The sequence below is a fragment of the Puntigrus tetrazona genome, chromosome 4 (assembly GCF_018831695.1).
Source record: "Puntigrus tetrazona isolate hp1 chromosome 4, ASM1883169v1, whole genome shotgun sequence".
NCBI lineage: Eukaryota > Metazoa > Chordata > Actinopteri > Cypriniformes > Cyprinidae > Puntigrus > Puntigrus tetrazona.
This window is the reverse complement of record NC_056702.1, coordinates 25359203-25374991: the sequence shown is the minus strand read 5'-3', so window position 1 is coordinate 25374991 and position 15789 is coordinate 25359203. Positions and strand designations below refer to the sequence as shown.

The window sequence follows — 15789 nt, the reverse complement described above, 5'->3', positions numbered from 1 at the left end:
AAACCCCGCCTCTGAAAAAGGGAAGAAAACAAAATGGAGGAGGAGGAGGAGGAGGAGGAGGAGGAGGAGGAGGAGGAGGTTTTCCTCCTTGGAGGCGGTCTCGGACGGGCTGGAGAAATCCAGTGGGAGGGAAACAGAGTGGTCAAGATATAAGATTATTTTCAATATATTTTTGCAGTCTTTTATGGTCCTCGGTTTTAAAATGCTTTCTACCTTCCTAACCATACTGCTCATGGCTCTCACAATCTCTACCCTCAATGTGAGAAGTGTGAAGAGCAAAATAAGAGCACAGGGTGTGTTAGCCTTTTTAAAATCTTTGAAGTCAGATCAAATGACGGTGTCGCCATTTTAACAAACAACCCCGATATCTTGGAAAGGGGCGGGGCTATTTTAGCTAACCTGGCCTTTGTAGGTAAGGACTTTATTGTTTTGAATGCGAACGGTTTTTACAGAAAAAGAAAAAGAAAAAAGATAGATATAAACCTTTCTAAAAACCTGCAGCCCCACATGTCAGTTAGGGCTCCCCTAGTCGTGGCAGGGCATTTTAAGCCCGTGCATAGGTGGTCCGATTTGGGGTACCACTACCCCCTTCTGCGACGTAACCATGGCAGAGCGTGGAGCCGCTCATTCCAGCTTTCTCCCCGCTGTCTCGTGGCGGCATCGCTTCTCGGCCTTTTTTGGCTAAGATCAAGTGTAGTATCTGTTCTTATCAGTTTAATATCTGATACGTCCCCTACCCGGGGACTGCATATTAAATTGATTTTTTGACCACGGAGCTGGAGCCGGGGCTTGCTCCGTCCACTCCAAACATCGGCCTGGTATTGCAGTGTTTCCAGGAACGGTGTGCTTCTCCTTTCGTTGTTACCAATGGCAGAGCAAGTGTGTGCTGTTACCGTTTGTTGAAATCTCCCCTCTGACGAGCTCTTGGAGTCGTCCCGAAGCGGTCGTTGTGTTCAGTCGGGGGTGTGCTTGATTAAAGGGCGTTGCCTGTGAAACGTTCAGCGCCCGAGGGCTTCTGGGAGTCGTCCCGTGGGGCGGGTGGGGGTCACCCTTGAAGAGGATGTCAGAGAGGGGAATGGAACCTCGGAATGGCCGCCTGGGCCTTCATACTTACCTGGCAGGGAGACACCATGATCAAGAAGGTGGTTCACCCAGGGCGAGGCTCGACCCATTGCACTCGGTTGTGCTGACCCCTGCGAATTCCCCAAATGTGGGAATCTCGACTGCATAATTTATGGTAGTGGGGGACTGCGTTCGCGCTCTCCCCTGAAAAAATTGGTCAAAGCAGATGATCTTTCTCTCCTTGTTTTTCTTTTGTAGCTTTCTCTCCTTGTTTTTCTTTTGTAGTGTTTGCTGTCTGTCTTTCTGACTTGTTTAAGGTTTAGATCAGATTTCTCTGTTGCTCGGCAGCCCTCTGTTTTTAGAGTCGATCGGTCTGACTGTTGCTCGATCGTTGTTTGCTCTGAGTTGCCTGAGTCCCTACGGGTGTGTTTGATTAGAGTTGTAGCTGAGCTTTGCTGGACAGTCGATCGCCGGGAGCAGGAGCGGACACCCCGGTGGGCCATTTAGTGCAAATTTCTGACAGACCTCACTTTTCAAGTCGATCGGGCTGTTGCCTAGCTCTAGCTGTTTTTCACGCTCGTTTTGGCTGTCCTTTATTCATTCGTTTTTCTTTTATCTCGCCTTAAAGGCTGTAAAGAAATTGGACACGGTTTTGAACGATGTACCAATGGCAGGCGGTGCGATCTTTGTGGAGATTTAAAACACCTCTTCAGAGTGTGCCCCAAAAGTTTTGCCGACAAGCTCAAAATGGCCGCCCCGCAGGGCCACCAAACAAATAAACAAAGGGAGGAGGAGGAGGCGGTCCCTGGGGTTTTGGAGCACATTTCAAACTCCCAGCTGGCCTCAGGGATTGGTCAGCTAGGAGGAAGTGGGGCGTCCACAGGGCTGGAGTCAACCATTGGCGCTGTACAGGGGAGAAAACCCGCCTCTGAAAAAGGGAAGAAAACAAAATGGAGGAGGAGGAGGAGGAGGAGGAGGAGGAGGAGGAGGAGGAGAGAGGAGTTTCCTCCTTGGAGGCGGTCTCGGACGGGCTGGAGAAATCCAGTGGGAGGGAAACAGAGTGGTCAAGATATAAGATTATTTTCAATATATTTTTGCAGTCTTTTATGGTCCTCGGTTTTAAAATGCTTTCTACCTTCCTAACCATACTGCTCATGGCTCTCACAATCTCTACCCTCAATGTGAGAAGTGTGAAGAGCAAAATAAGAGCACAGGGTGTGTTAGCCTTTTTAAAATCTTTGAAGTCAGATCAAATGACGGTGTCGCCATTTTAACAAACAACCCCGATATCTTGGAAAGGGGCGGGGCTATTTTAGCTAACCTGGCCTTTGTAGGTAAGGACTTTATTGTTTTGAATGCGAACGGTTTTTTTACAGAAAAAGAAAGAAAAAAAGATAGATATAAACCTTTCTAAAAACCTGCAGCCCCACATGTCAGTTAGGGCTCCCCTAGTCGTGGCAGGGCATTTTAAGCCCGTGCATAGGTGGTCCGATTTGGGGTACCACTACCCCCTTCTGCGACGTAACCATGGCAGAGCGTGGAGCCGCTCATTCCAGCTTTCTCCCCGCTGTCTCGTGGCGGCATCGCTTCTCGGCCTTTTGGCTAAGATCAAGTGTAGTATCTGTTCTTATCAGTTTAATATCTGACTGCATATTAAATTGATTTTTGGACCACGGAGCTGGAGCCGGGCTTGCTCTCCGTCCACTCCAAACATCGGCCTGGTATTGCAGTGTTTCCAGGAACGGTGTGCTTCTCCTTTCGTTGTTACCAATGGCAGAGCAAGTGTGTGCTGTTACCGTTTGTTGAAATCTCCCCTCTGACGAGCTCTTGGAGTCGTCCCGGCGGTCGTTGTGTTCAGTCGGGGGTGTGCTTGATTAAAGGGCGTTGCCTGTGAAACGCGTTCAGCGCCCGAGGGCTTCTGGGAGTCGTCCGTGGGGGGGGTGGGGGTCACCCTTGAAGAGGATGTCAGAGAGGGAATGGAACCTCGGAATGGCCGCCTGGGCCTTCATACTTACCTGGCAGGGGAGACACCATGATCAAGAAGGTGGTTCACCCAGGGCGAGGCTCGACCATTGCACTCGGTTGTGCTGACCCCTGCGAATTCCCCAAATGTGGGAATCTCGACTGCATAATTTATGGTAGTGGGGGACTGCGTTCGCGCTCTCCCCTGAAAATATTGGTCGAACAAAGCAGATGATCTTTCTCTCCTTGTTTTTCTTTTGTAGCTTTCTCTCCTTGTTTTTCTTTTGTAGTGTTTGCTGTCTGTCTTTCTGACTTGTTTAAGGTTTAGATCAGATTTCTCACAGCCCTCTGTTTTCAGTCGTCTGCCTTTCTGACTTGTTTGACTGTTGATTTCTCGGCGTTTTCGTTTGCCTGAGTTGCTCGGCGTTGTTTGCCTGAGTCCCTACGGTGTGTTTGATTAGAGTTGTAGCTGAGCTTTGCTGGACAGTCGATCGCCGGGAGCAGGAGCGGACACCCCGGTGGGCCATTTAGTGCAAATTTCTGACAGACCTCACTTTTCAAGTCGATCGGGCTGTTGCCTAGCTCTAGCTGTTTTTCACGCTCGTTTTGGCTGTCCTTTATTCATTCGTTTTTTTCTTATCTCGCCTTAAAAGGCTGTAAAGAAATTGGACACGGTTTTGAACGATGTACCAACCAATGGCAGGCGGTGCGATCTTTGTGGAGATTTAAAACACCTCTTCAGAGTGTGCCCCAAAAAGTTTTGCCGACAAGCTCAAAATGGCCGCCCAGGGCCACCAAACAAATAAACAAACAAACAAGGAGGAGGAGGAGGGCGGTCCCTGGGGTTTTGGAGCACATTTCAAACTCCCAGCTGGCCTCAGGGATTGGTCAGCTAGGAGGAAGTGGGGCGTCCACAGGGCTGGAGTCAACCATTGGCGCTGTACAGGGGGAGGAAACCCCGCCTCTGAAAAAGGGAAGAAAACAAAATGGAGGAGGAGGAGGAGGAGGAGGAGGAGGAGGAGGAGGAGGTTTCCTCCTTGGGCGGTCTCGGACGGGCTGGAGAAATCCAGTGGGAGGGAAACAGAGTGGTCAAGATATAAGATTATTTTCAATATATTTTTTTTGCAGTCTTTTATGGTCCTCGGTTTTAAAATGCTTTCTACCTTCCTAACCATACTGCTCATGGCTCTCACAATCTCTACCCTCAATGTGAGAAGTGTGAAGAGCAAAATAAGAGCACAGGGTGTGTTAGCCTTTTTTTAAATCTTTGAAGTCAGATCAAATGACGGTGTCGCCATTTTAACAAACAACAACCCGATATCTTGGAAAGGGGCGGGGCTATTTTAGCTAACCTGGCCTTTGTAGGTAAGGACTTTATTGTTTTGAATGCGAACGGTTTTTACAGAAAAAGAAAGAAAAAAAGATAGATATAAACCTTTCTAAAACCCTGCAGCCCCACATGTCAGTTAGGGCTCCCCTAGTCGTGGCAGGGCATTTTAAGCCCGTGCATAGGTGGTCCGATTTGTGGTACCACTACCCCCTTCTGCGACGTAACCATGGCAGAGCGTGGAGCCGCTCATTCCAGCTTTCTCCCCGCTGTCTCGTGGCGGCATCGCTTCTCGGCCTTTTGGCTAAGATCAAGTGTAGTATCTGTTCTTATCAGTTTAATATCTGATACGTCCCCTACCCGGGGACTGCATATTAAATTGATTTTTGGACCACGGAGCTGGAGCCGGGGCTTGCTCCGTCCATTCCAAGCATCGGCCTGGTATTGCAATGTTTCCAGGAACGGTGTGCTTCTCCTTTTGTTGTTACCAACGGCAGAGCAAGTGTGTGCTGTTACCGTTTGTTGAAATCTTCCCTTTTACGAGCTCTTGGAGTCGTCCCGAAGCGGTCGTTGTGTTCAGTCGGGGTGCTTGATTAAAGGGCGCCTGTGAAAACGTTCAGCGCCCGAGGGCTTCTGGGAGTCGTCCCGTGGGGGGGTGGGGGGTCACCCTTGAAGAGGATGTCAGAGAGGGAATGGAACCTCGGAATGGCCGCCTGGGCCTTCATACTTACCTGGCAGGGGAGACACCATGATCAAGAAGGTGGTTCACCCAGGGCGAGGCTCGACCATTGCACTCGGTTGTGTTGACCCCTGCGAATTCCCCAAATGTGGGAATCTCGACTGCATAATTTATGGTAGTGGGGGACTGCGTTCGCGCTCTCCCCTGAAAAAATTGGTCGAACAAAGCAGATGATCTTTCTCTCTCTTGTTTTTCTTTTGTAGCTTTCTCTCTTGTTTTTCTTTTGTAGTGTTTGCTGTCTGTCTTTCTGACTTGTTTAAGGTTTAGATCAGATTTCTCACAGCCCTCTGTTTTCGAGTCGATCGGTCTGACTGTTGCTCGGCGCTTGTTTGCCTGAGTCCCTACGGGTGTGTTTGATTAGAGTTGTAGCTGAGCTTTGCTGGACAGTCGATCGCCGGGAGCAGGAGCGGACACCCCGGTGGGCCATTTAGTGCAAATTTCTGACAGACCTCACTTTTCAAGTCGATCGGGCTGTTGCCTAGCTCTAGCTGTTTTTTTTTCGCTCGTTTTGGCTGTCCTTTATTCATTCGTTTTTCTTTTATCTCGCCTTAAAGGCTGTAAAGAAATTGGACACGGTTTTGAACGATGTACCAATGGCAGGCGGTGCGATCTTTGTGGAGATTTAAAACACCTCTTCAGAGTGTGCCCCAAAAGTTTTGCCGACAAGCTCAAAATGGCCGCCCCGCAGGGCCACCAAACAAATAAACAAAGGGAGGAGGAGGAGGGAGGTCCCTCCCTGGGGTTTTGGAGCACATTTCAAACTCCCAGCTGGCCTCAGGGATTGGTCAGCTAGGAGGAAGTGGGGCGTCCACAGGGCTGGAGTCAACCATTGGCGCTGTACAGGGGGAGGAAACCCGCCTCTGAAAAAGGGAAGAAAACAAAATGGAGGAGGAGGAGGAGGAGGAGGAGGAGGAGACGGTTTCCTCCTTGGAGGCGGTCTCGGACGGGCTGGAGAAATCCAGTGGGAGGGAAACAGAGTGGTCAAGATATAAGATTATTTTCAATATATTTTTGCAGTCTTTTATGGTCCTCGGTTTTAAAATGCTTTCTACCTTCCTAACCATACTGCTCATGGCTCTCACAATCTCTACCCTCAATGTGAGAAGTGTGAAGAGCAAAATAAGAGCACAGGGTGTGTTAGCCTTTTTTTTAATCTTTGAAGTCAGATCAAATGACGGTGTCGCCATTTTAACAAACAACCCCGATATCTTGGAAAGGGGCGGGGCTATTTTAGCTAACCTGGCCTTTGTAGGTAAGGACTTTATTGTTTTGAATGCGAACGGTTTTTACAGAAAAAGAAAGAAAAAAAAAGATAGATATAAACCTTTCTAAAAACCTGCAGCCCCACATGTCAGTTAGGGCTCCCCTAGTCGTGGCAGGGCATTTTAAGCCCGTGCATAGGTGGTCCGATTTGGGGTACCACTACCCCCTTCTGCGACGTAACCATGGCAGAGCGTGGAGCCGCTCATTCCAGCTTTCTCCCCGCTGTCTCGTGGCGGCATCGCTTCTCGGCCTTTTGGCTAAGATCAAGTGTAGTATCTGTTCTTATCAGTTTAATATCTGATACGTCCCCTACCCGGGACTGCATATTAAATGATTTTTGGACCACGGAGCTGGAGCCGGGCTTTGCTCCGTCCACTCCAAACATCGGCCTGGTATTGCAGTGTTTCCAGGAACGGTGTGCTTCTCCTTTCGTTGTTACCAATGGCAGAGCAAGTGTGTGCTGTTACCGTTTGTTGAAATCTCCCCTGACGAGCTCTTGGAGTCGTCCCCGCGGTCGTTGTGTTCAGTCGGGGTGTGCTTGATTAAAGGGCGTTGCCTGTGAAACGCTCAGCGCCCGAGGGCTTCTGGGAGTCGTCCGTGGGGCGGGTGGGGGTCACCACCCTTGAAGAGGATGTCAGAGAGGGGAATGGAACCTCGGGCCGCCTGGGCCTTCATACTTACCTGGCAGGGGAGACACCATGATCAAGAAGGTGGTTCACCCAGGGCGAGGCTCGACCATTGCACTCGGTTGTGCTGACCCCTCGCGAATTCCCCAAATGTGGGAATCTCGACTGCATAATTTATGGTAGTGGGGGACTGCGTTCGCGCTCTCCCCTGAAAAAATTGGTCGAACAAAGCAGATGATCTTTCTCTCTCTCTTTTTTTTTTTTGTTTCTTTCTCTCTTGTTTTTCTTTTGTAGTGTTTGCTGTCTGTTTTCTGACTTTTAAGTTTTAGATCAGATTTCTCAGTTTTTTGCTCGTCTGTCTTTCTTGCTCAGCGCTTTTGTTGTTTAAGGTTTTTAGATCAGATCAGATTTCTCACAGCCCTCTGTTTTCGAGTCGATCGGTCTGACTGTTGCTCGGCGTTTGTTTGCCTGAGTCCCTACGGGTGTGTTTGATTAGAGTTGTAGCTGAGCTTTGCTGGACAGTCGATCGCCGGGAGCAGGAGCGGACACCCCGGTGGGCCATTTAGTGCAAATTTCTGACAGACCTCACTTTTCAAGTCGATCGGGCTGTTGCCTAGCTCTAGCTGTTTTTCACGCTCGTTTTGGCTGTCCTTTATTCATTCGTTTTTCTTTTATCTCGCCTTAAAGGCTGTAAAGAAATTGGACACGGTTTTGAACGATGTACCAATGGCAGGCGGTGCGATCTTTGTGGAGATTTAAAACACCTCTTCAGAGTGTGCCCCAAAAGTTTTGCCGACAAGCTCAAAATGGCCGCCCCGCAGGGCCACCAAACAAATAAACAAAGGGAGGAGGAGGAGGGCGGTCCCTGGGGTTTTGGAGCACATTTCAAACTCCCAGCTGGCCTCAGGGATTGGTCAGCTAGGAGGAAGTGGGGCGTCCACAGGGCTGGAGTCAACCATTGGCGCTGTACAGGGGGAGGAAACCCCGCCTCTGAAAAAGGGAAGAAAACAAAATGGAGGAGGAGGAGGAGGAGGAGGAGGAGGAGGAGGAGACGGTTTCCTCCTTGGAGGCGGTCTCGGACGGGCTGGAGAAATCCAGTGGGAGGGAAACAGAGTGGTCAAGATATAAGATTATTTTCAATATATTTTTGCAGTCTTTTATGGTCCTCGGTTTTAAAATGCTTTCTACCTTCCTAACCATACTGCTCATGGCTCTCACAATCTCTACCCTCAATGTGAGAAGTGTGAAGAGCAAAATAAGAGCACAGGGTGTGTTAGCCTTTTTAAAATCTTTGAAGTCAGATCAAATGACGGTGTCGCCATTTTAACAAACAACCCCGATATCTTGGAAAGGGGCGGCTATTTATTTAGCTAACCTGGCCTTTGTAGGTAAGGACTTTATTGTTTTGAATGCGAACGGTTTTTACAAAAAAAAGAAAAAAAATATATATATAAACCTTTCTAAAAACCTGCAGCCCCACATGTCAGTTAGGGCTCCCCTAGTCGTGGCAGGGCATTTTAAGCCCGTGCATAGGTGGTCCGATTTGGGGTACCACTACCCCCTCTCTGCGACGTAACCATGGCAGAGCGTGGAGCCGCTCATTCCAGCTTTCTCCCCGCTGTCTCGTGGCGGCATCGCTTCTCGGCCTTTTGGCTAAGATCAAGTGTAGTATCTGTTCTTATCAGTTTAATATCTGATACGTCCCCTACCCGGGGACTGCATATTAAATTGATTTTTGGACCACGGAGCTGGAGCCGGGGCTTGCTCCGTCCACTCCAAACATCGGCCTGGTATTGCAGTGTTTCCAGGAACGGTGTGCTTCTCCTTTCGTTGTTTACCAATGGCAGAGCAAGTGTGTGCTGTTACCGTTTGTTGAAATCTCCCCTCTGACGAGCTCTTGGAGTCGTCCCGGCGGTCGTTGTGTTCAGTCGGGGGTGTGCTTGATTAAAGGGCGTTGCCTGTGAAAACGTTCAGCGCCCGAGGGCTTCTGGGAGTCGTCCGTGGGGCGGGTGGGGTCACCACCTTGAAGATGTCAGAGAGGGAATGGAACCTCGGAATGGCCGCCTGGGCCTTCATACTTACCTGGCAGGGAGACACCATGATCAAGAAGGTGGTTCACCCAGGCGAGGCTCGACCATTGCACTCCGGTTGTGCTGACCCTTGCGAATTCCCCAAATGTGGGAATCTCGACTGCATAATTTATGGTAGTGGGGGACTGCGTTCGCGCTCTCCCCTGAAAAAATTGGTCGAACAAAGCAGATGATCTTTCTCTCCTTGTTTTTCTTTTGTAGCTTTCTCTCCTTGTTTTTCTTTTGTAGTGTTTGCTGTCTGTCTTTCTGACTTGTTTAAGGTTTAGATCAGATTTCTCACAGCCCTCTGTTTTTTTAGTCGATCGGTCTGACTCTGTTGCTCGGTCGTCGGTCTGTTTGCTCTGGCGTTTGTTTGCCTGAGTCCCTACGGGTGTGTTTGATTAGAGTTGTAGCTGAGCTTTGCTGGACAGTCGATCGCCGGGAGCAGGAGCGGACACCCCGGTGGGCCATTTAGTGCAAATTTCTGACAGACCTCACTTTTCAAGTCGATCGGGCTGTTGCCTAGCTCTAGCTGTTTTTCACGCTCGTTTTGGCTGTCCTTTATTCATTCGTTTTTCTTTTATCTCGCCTTAAAGGCTGTAAAAGAAATTGGACACGGTTTTGAACGATGTACCAATGGCAGGCGGTGCGATCTTTGTGGAGATTTAAAACACCTCTTCAGAGTGTGCCCCAAAAGTTTTGCCGACAAGCTCAAAATGGCCGCCCAGGGCAGGCCAAACAAATAAACAAAGGGAGGAGGAGGAGGAGGAGGGTCCCTGGGGTTTTGGAGCACATTTCAAACTCCCAGCTGGCCTCAGGGATTGGTCAGCTAGGAGGAAGTGGGGCGTCCACAGGGCTGGAGTCAACCATTGGCGCTGTACAGGGGAGAAAAACCCCTCTGAAAAAGGGAAGAAAACAAAATGGAGGAGGAGGAGGAGGAGGAGGAGGAGGAGGAGGAGGAGGAGACGGTTTCTCCCTTGGAGGCGGTCTCGGACGGGCTGGAGAAATCCAGTGGGAGGGAAACAGAGTGGTCAAGATATAAGATTATTTTCAATATATTTTTGCAGTCTTTTATGGTCCTCGGTTTTAAAATGCTTTCTACCTTCCTAACCATACTGCTCATGGCTCTCACAATCTCTACCCTCAATGTGAGAAGTGTGAAGAGCAAAATAAGAGCACAGGGTGTGTTAGCCTTTTAAAATCTTTGAAGTCAGATCAAATGATCAGTGTCGCCATTTTTTTAAACAACCCCGATCTTGGAAAGGGGGGGGCTATTTTAGCTAACCTGGCCTTTGTAGGTAAGGACTTTATTGTTTTGAATGCGAACGGTTTTTACAGAAAAAGAAAGAAAAAAAAATAGATATAAACCTTTCTAAAAACCTGCAGCCCCACATGTCAGTTAGGGCTCCCCTAGTCGTGGCAGGGCATTTTAAGCCCGTGCATAGGTGGTCCGATTTGGGGTACCACTACCCCCTTCTGCGACGTAACCATGGCAGAGCGTGGAGCCGCTCATTCCAGCTTTCTCCCCGCTGTCTCGTGGCGGCATCGCTTCTCGGCCTTTTGGCTAAGATCAAGTGTAGTATCTGTTCTTATCAGTTTAATATCTGATACGTCCCCTACCCGGGGACTGCATATTAAATTGATTTTTGGACCACGGAGCTGGAGCCGGGGCTTGCTCCGTCCACTCCAAACATCGGCCTGGTATTGCAGTGTTTCCAGGAACGGTGTGCTTCTCCTTTCGTTGTTACCAATGGCAGAGCAAGTGTGTGCTGTTACCGTTTGTTGAAATCTCCCTCTGACGAGCTCTTGGAGTCGTCCCGAAGCGGTCGTTGTGTTCAGTCGGGGGTGTGCTTGATTAAAGGGCGTTGCCTGTGAAACGTTCAGCGCCCGAGGGCTTCTGGGAGTCGTCCCGTGGGGCGGGTGGGGGTCACCCTTGAAGAGGATGTCAGAGAGGGGAATGGAACCTCGGAATGGCCGCCTGGGCCTTCATACTTACCTGGCAGGGGAGACACCATGATCAAGAAGGTGGTTCACCCAGGCGAGGCTCGACCATTGCACTCGGTTGTGCTGACCTCTGCGAATTCCCCAAATGTGGGAATCTCGACTGCATAATTTATGGTAGTGGGGGACTGCGTTCGCGCTCTCCCCTGAAAAAATTGGTCGAACAAAGCAGACGATCTTTCTCTCCTTGTTTTTCTTTTGTAGCTTTCTCTCCTTGTTTTTTTTTTAGTGTTTGCTGTCTGTCTGTTTTCTGACGTGTTTAAGGTTTAGATCAGATTTCTCACAATCCTCTGTTTTCGAGTCGATCGGTCTGACTGTTGCTCGGCGTTTGTTTGCCTGAGTCCCTACGGGTGTGTTTGATTAGAGTTGTAGCTGAGCTTTGCTGGACAGTCGATCGCCGGGAGCAGGAGCGGACACCCCGGTGGGCCATTTAGTGCAAATTTCTGACAGACCTCACTTTTCAAGTCGATCGGGCTGTTGCCTAGCTCTAGCTGTTTTTCACGCTCGTTTTGGCTGTCCTTTATTCATTCGTTTTTTTCTTTATCTCGCCTTAAAGGCTGTAAAGAAATTGGACACGGTTTTGAACGATGTACCAATGGCAGGCGGTGCGATCTTTGTGGAGATTTAAAACACCTCTTCAGAGTGTGCCCCAAAAGTTTTGCCGACAAGCTCAAAATGGCCGCCCCTCAGGGCCACCAAACAAATAAACAAAGGGAGGAGGAGGAGGAGGCGTCCCTGGGGTTTTGGAGCATTTCAAACTCCCAGCTGGCCTCAGGGATTGGTCAGCTAGGAGGAAGTGGGGCGTCCACAGGGCTGGAGTCAACCATTGGCGCTGTACAGGGGGAGGAAACCCCGCCTCTGAAAAAGGGAAGAAAACAAAATGGAGGAGGAGGAGGAGGAGGAGGAGGAGGAGGAGGAGGAGGAGGAGGAGGAGACGGTCCTCCTTGGAGGCGGTCTCGGACGGGCTGGAGAAATCCAGTGGGAGGGAAACAGAGTGGTCAAGATATAAGATTATTTTCAATATATTTTTGCAGTCTTTTATGGTCCTCGGTTTTAAAATGCTTTCTACCTTCCTAACCATACTGCTCATGGCTCTCACAATCTCTACCCTCAATGTGAGAAGTGTGAAGAGCAAAATAAGAGCACAGGGTGTGTTAGCCTTTTTAAAATCTTTGAAGTCAGATCAAATGACGGTGTCGCCATTTTAACAAACAACCCCGATATCTTGGAAAGGGGCGGGGCTATTTTAGCTAACCTGGCCTTTGTAGGTAAGGACTTTATTGTTTTGAATGCGAACGGTTTTTACAGAAAAAGAAAGAAAAAAAGATAGATATAAACCTTTCTAAAAACCTGCAGCCCCACATGTCAGTTAGGGCTCCCCTAGTCGTGGCAGGGCATTTTAAGCCCGTGCATAGGTGGTCCGATTTGGGGTACCACTACCCCCTTCTGCGACGTAACCATGGCAGAGCGTGGAGCCGCTCATTCCAGCTTTCTCCCCGCTGTCTCGTGGCGGCATCGCTTCTCGGCCTTTTGGCTAAGATCAAGTGTAGTATCTGTTCTTATCAGTTTAATATCTGATACGTCCCCTACCCGGGGACTGCATATTAAATTGATTTTTGGACCACGGAGCTGGAGCCGGGGCTTGCTCCGTCCACTCCAAACATCGGCCTGGTTGCAGTGCAGTGTTTCCAGGAACGGTGTGCTTCTCCTTTCGTTGTTACCAATGGCAGAGCAAGTGTGTGCTGTTACCGTTTGTTGAAATCTCCTCTGACGAGCTCTTGGAGTCGTCCCGGCGGTCGTTGTGTTCAGTCGGGGGTGTGCTTGATTAAAGGGCGTTGCCTGTGAAACGTTCAGCGCCCGAGGGCTTCTGGGAGTCGTCCCGTGGGGCGGGTGGGGTCACCCTTGAAGAGGATGTCAGAGAGGGGAATGGAACCTCGGAATGGCCGCCTGGGCCTTCATACTTACCTGGCAGGGGAGACACCATGATCAAGAAGGTGGTTCACCCAGGGCGAGGCTCGACCATTGCACTCGGTTGTGCTGACCCCCTGCGAATTCCCAAATGTGGGAATCTCGACTGCATAATTTATGGTAGTGGGGGACTGCGTTCGCGCTCTCCCCTGAAAAAATTGGTCGAACAAAGCAGATGATCTTTCTCTCCTTGTTTTTCTTTTGTAGCTTTCTCTCCTTGTTTTTCTTTTGTAGTGTTTGCTGTCTGTCTTTCTGACTTGTTTAAGGTTTAGATCAGATTTCTCACAGCCCTCTCTGTTTTCGAGTCGATCGGTCTGACTGTTGCTCGGCGTTTGTTTGCCTGAGTCCCTACGGTGTGTTGATTAGAGTTGTAGCTGAGCTTTGCTGGACAGTCGATCGCCGGGAGCAGGAGCGGACACCCCGGTGGGCCATTTAGTGCAAATTTCTGACAGACCTCACTTTTCAAGTCGATCGGGCTGTTGCCTAGCTCTAGCTGTTTTTCACGCTCGTTTTGGCTGTCCTTTATTCATTCGTTTTTCTTTTATCTCGCCTTAAAGGCTGTAAAGAAATTGGACACGGTTTTGAACGATGTACCAATGGCAGGCGGTGCGATCTTTGTGGAGATTTAAAACACCTCTTCAGAGTGTGCCCCAAAAGTTTTGCTCAAAATGGCCGCCCCGCAGGGCCACCAAACAAATAAACAAAGGGAGGAGGAGGAGGAGGCGGTCCCTGGGGTTTTGGAGCACATTTCAAACTCCCAGCTGGCCTCAGGGATTGGTCAGCTAGGAGGAAGTGGGGCGTCCACAGGGCTGGAGTCAACCATTGGCGCTGTACAGGGGGAGGAAACCCCGCCTCTGAAAAAGGGAAGAAAACAAAATGGAGGAGGAGGAGGAGGAGGAGGAGGAGGAGGAGGAGACGGTTTCCTCCTTGGAGGCGGTCTCGGACGGGCTGGAGAAATCCAGTGGGAGGGAAACAGAGTGGTCAAGATATAAGATTATTTTCAATATATTTTTGCAGTCTTTTATGGTCCTCGGTTTTAAAATGCTTTCTACCTTCCTAACCATACTGCTCATGGCTCTCACAATCTCTACCCTCAATGTGAGAAGTGTGAAGAGCAAAATAAGAGCACAGGGTGTGTTAGCCTTTTTAAAATCTTTGAAGTCAGATCAAATGACGGTGTCGCCATTTTAACAAACAACCCCGATATCTTGGAAAGGGGCGGGGCTATTTTAGCTAACCTGGCCTTTGTAGGTAAGGACTTTATTGTTTTGAATGCGAACGGTTTTTACAGAAAAAGAAAGAAAAAAAGATAGATATAAACCTTTCTAAAAACCTGCAGCCCCACATGTCAGTTAGGGCTCCCCTAGTCGTGGCAGGGCATTTTAAGCCCGTGCATAGGTGGTCCGATTTGGGGTACCACTACCCCCTTCTGCGACGTAACCATGGCAGAGCGTGGAGCCGCTCATTCCAGCTTTCTCCCCGCTGTCTCGTGGCGGCATCGCTTCTCGGCCTTTTGGCTAAGATCAAGTGTAGTATCTGTTCTTATCAGTTTAATATCTGATACGTCCCCCCTACCCGGGACTGCATATTAAATTGATTTTTGGACCACGGAGCTGGAGCCGGGGCTTGCTCCGTCCACTCCAAACATCGGCCTGGTATTGCAGTGTTTCCAGGAACGGTGTGCTTCTCCTTTCGTTGTTACCAATGGCAGAGCAAGTGTGTGCTGTTACCGTTTGTTGAAATCTCCCCTCTGACGAGCTCTTGAGTCGTCCCGAAGCGTCGTTGTGTTCAGTCGGGGGTGTGCTTGATTAAAGGGCGTTGCCTGTGAAACGTTCAGCGCCCGAGGGCTTCTGGGAGTCGTCCCCGGGGGGGGGGGGGGTCACCCTGAAGAGGATGTCAGAGAGAGGGAATGGAACCTCGGAATGGCCGCCTGGGCCTTCATACTTACCTGGCAGGGGAGACACCATGATCAAGAAGGTGGTTCACCCAGGCGAGAGCTCGACCATTGCACTCCGGTTGTGCTGACCCCTGCGAATTCCCAAATGTGGGAATCTCGACTGCATAATTTATGGTAGTGGGGACTGCGTTCGCTCTCCCCCTGAAAATTGGTCGAACAAAGCAGATGATCTTTCTCTCCTTGATTTCTCTTTCTCTCCTTGTTTTTTTTCTTTTGTAGCTTTCTCTCCTTGTTTTTCTTTTGTAGTGTTTGCTGTCTGTCTTTCTGACTTGTTTAAGGTTTAGATCAGATTTCTCACAGCCCTCTGTTTTCGAGTCGATCGGTCTGACTGTTGCTCGGCGTTTGTTTGCCTGAGTCCCTACGGGTGTGTTTGATTAGAGTTGTAGCTGAGCTTTGCTGGACAGTCGATCGCCGGGAGCAGGAGCGGACACCCCGGTGGGCCATTTAGTGCAAATTTCTGACAGACCTCACTTTTCAAGTCGATCGGGCTGTTGCCTAGCTCTAGCTGTTTTTCACGCTCGCTTTGGCTGTCCTTTATTCATTCGTTTTTCTTTTATCTCGCCTTAAAGGCTGTAAAGAAATTGGACACGGTTTTGAACGATGTACCAATGGCAGGCGGTGCGATCTTTGTGGAGATTTAAAACACCTCTCAGAGTGTGCCCCAAAAGTTTTGCCGACAAGCTCAAATGGCCGCCCAGGGCCACCAAAAAAAATAAACAAAGGGAGGAGGAGGAGGAGGCGGTCCCTGGGGTTTTGGAGCACATTTCAAACTCCCAGCTGGCCTCAGGGATTGGTCAGCTAGGAGGAAGTGGGGC

General features: G+C 49.6%; 15 non-coding genes and 1 pseudogene across 15 annotated transcripts; all 16 read left to right on the top strand.

The window, feature by feature from the left end:
- The first annotated feature begins 659 nt into the window (after positions 1 to 659).
- LOC122343880 lies at positions 660 to 852 on the top strand. Its single transcript, XR_006250867.1, has one exon. It is a non-coding gene; the product is annotated as a U2 spliceosomal RNA (small nuclear RNA).
- A 254-nt stretch (positions 853 to 1106) lies between these two features.
- LOC122343866 lies at positions 1107 to 1269 on the top strand. The gene has a single exon (XR_006250854.1). It is a non-coding gene; the product is annotated as a U1 spliceosomal RNA (small nuclear RNA).
- A 1375-nt stretch (positions 1270 to 2644) lies between these two features.
- LOC122343889 lies at positions 2645 to 2817 on the top strand (annotated as a pseudogene).
- Positions 2818 to 3069: 252 nt separating this feature from the next.
- Positions 3070 to 3232, top strand: LOC122343857. Its single transcript, XR_006250845.1, has one exon. It is a non-coding gene; the product is annotated as a U1 spliceosomal RNA (small nuclear RNA).
- Positions 3233 to 4635: 1403 nt separating this feature from the next.
- LOC122343879 lies at positions 4636 to 4826 on the top strand. Its single transcript, XR_006250866.1, has one exon. It is a non-coding gene; the product is annotated as a U2 spliceosomal RNA (small nuclear RNA).
- Positions 4827 to 5074: 248 nt separating this feature from the next.
- On the top strand, positions 5075 to 5237 carry LOC122343858. Its single transcript, XR_006250846.1, has one exon. It is a non-coding gene; the product is annotated as a U1 spliceosomal RNA (small nuclear RNA).
- A 1353-nt stretch (positions 5238 to 6590) lies between these two features.
- On the top strand, positions 6591 to 6779 carry LOC122343888. Its single transcript, XR_006250875.1, has one exon. It is a non-coding gene; the product is annotated as a U2 spliceosomal RNA (small nuclear RNA).
- Positions 6780 to 7026: 247 nt separating this feature from the next.
- LOC122343862 lies at positions 7027 to 7190 on the top strand. Its single transcript, XR_006250850.1, has one exon. It is a non-coding gene; the product is annotated as a U1 spliceosomal RNA (small nuclear RNA).
- Positions 7191 to 8612: 1422 nt separating this feature from the next.
- Positions 8613 to 8803, top strand: LOC122343876. The gene has a single exon (XR_006250863.1). It is a non-coding gene; the product is annotated as a U2 spliceosomal RNA (small nuclear RNA).
- Positions 8804 to 9053: 250 nt separating this feature from the next.
- On the top strand, positions 9054 to 9215 carry LOC122343861. The gene has a single exon (XR_006250849.1). It is a non-coding gene; the product is annotated as a U1 spliceosomal RNA (small nuclear RNA).
- Positions 9216 to 10592: 1377 nt separating this feature from the next.
- LOC122343875 lies at positions 10593 to 10783 on the top strand. The gene has a single exon (XR_006250862.1). It is a non-coding gene; the product is annotated as a U2 spliceosomal RNA (small nuclear RNA).
- Positions 10784 to 11036: 253 nt separating this feature from the next.
- On the top strand, positions 11037 to 11198 carry LOC122343865. The gene has a single exon (XR_006250853.1). It is a non-coding gene; the product is annotated as a U1 spliceosomal RNA (small nuclear RNA).
- Positions 11199 to 12563: 1365 nt separating this feature from the next.
- Positions 12564 to 12757, top strand: LOC122343884. Its single transcript, XR_006250871.1, has one exon. It is a non-coding gene; the product is annotated as a U2 spliceosomal RNA (small nuclear RNA).
- A 249-nt stretch (positions 12758 to 13006) lies between these two features.
- On the top strand, positions 13007 to 13169 carry LOC122343863. The gene has a single exon (XR_006250851.1). It is a non-coding gene; the product is annotated as a U1 spliceosomal RNA (small nuclear RNA).
- Positions 13170 to 14514: 1345 nt separating this feature from the next.
- On the top strand, positions 14515 to 14706 carry LOC122343885. The gene has a single exon (XR_006250872.1). It is a non-coding gene; the product is annotated as a U2 spliceosomal RNA (small nuclear RNA).
- Positions 14707 to 14957: 251 nt separating this feature from the next.
- On the top strand, positions 14958 to 15119 carry LOC122343867. The gene has a single exon (XR_006250855.1). It is a non-coding gene; the product is annotated as a U1 spliceosomal RNA (small nuclear RNA).
- The last annotated feature ends 670 nt before the right edge of the window (positions 15120 to 15789 follow it).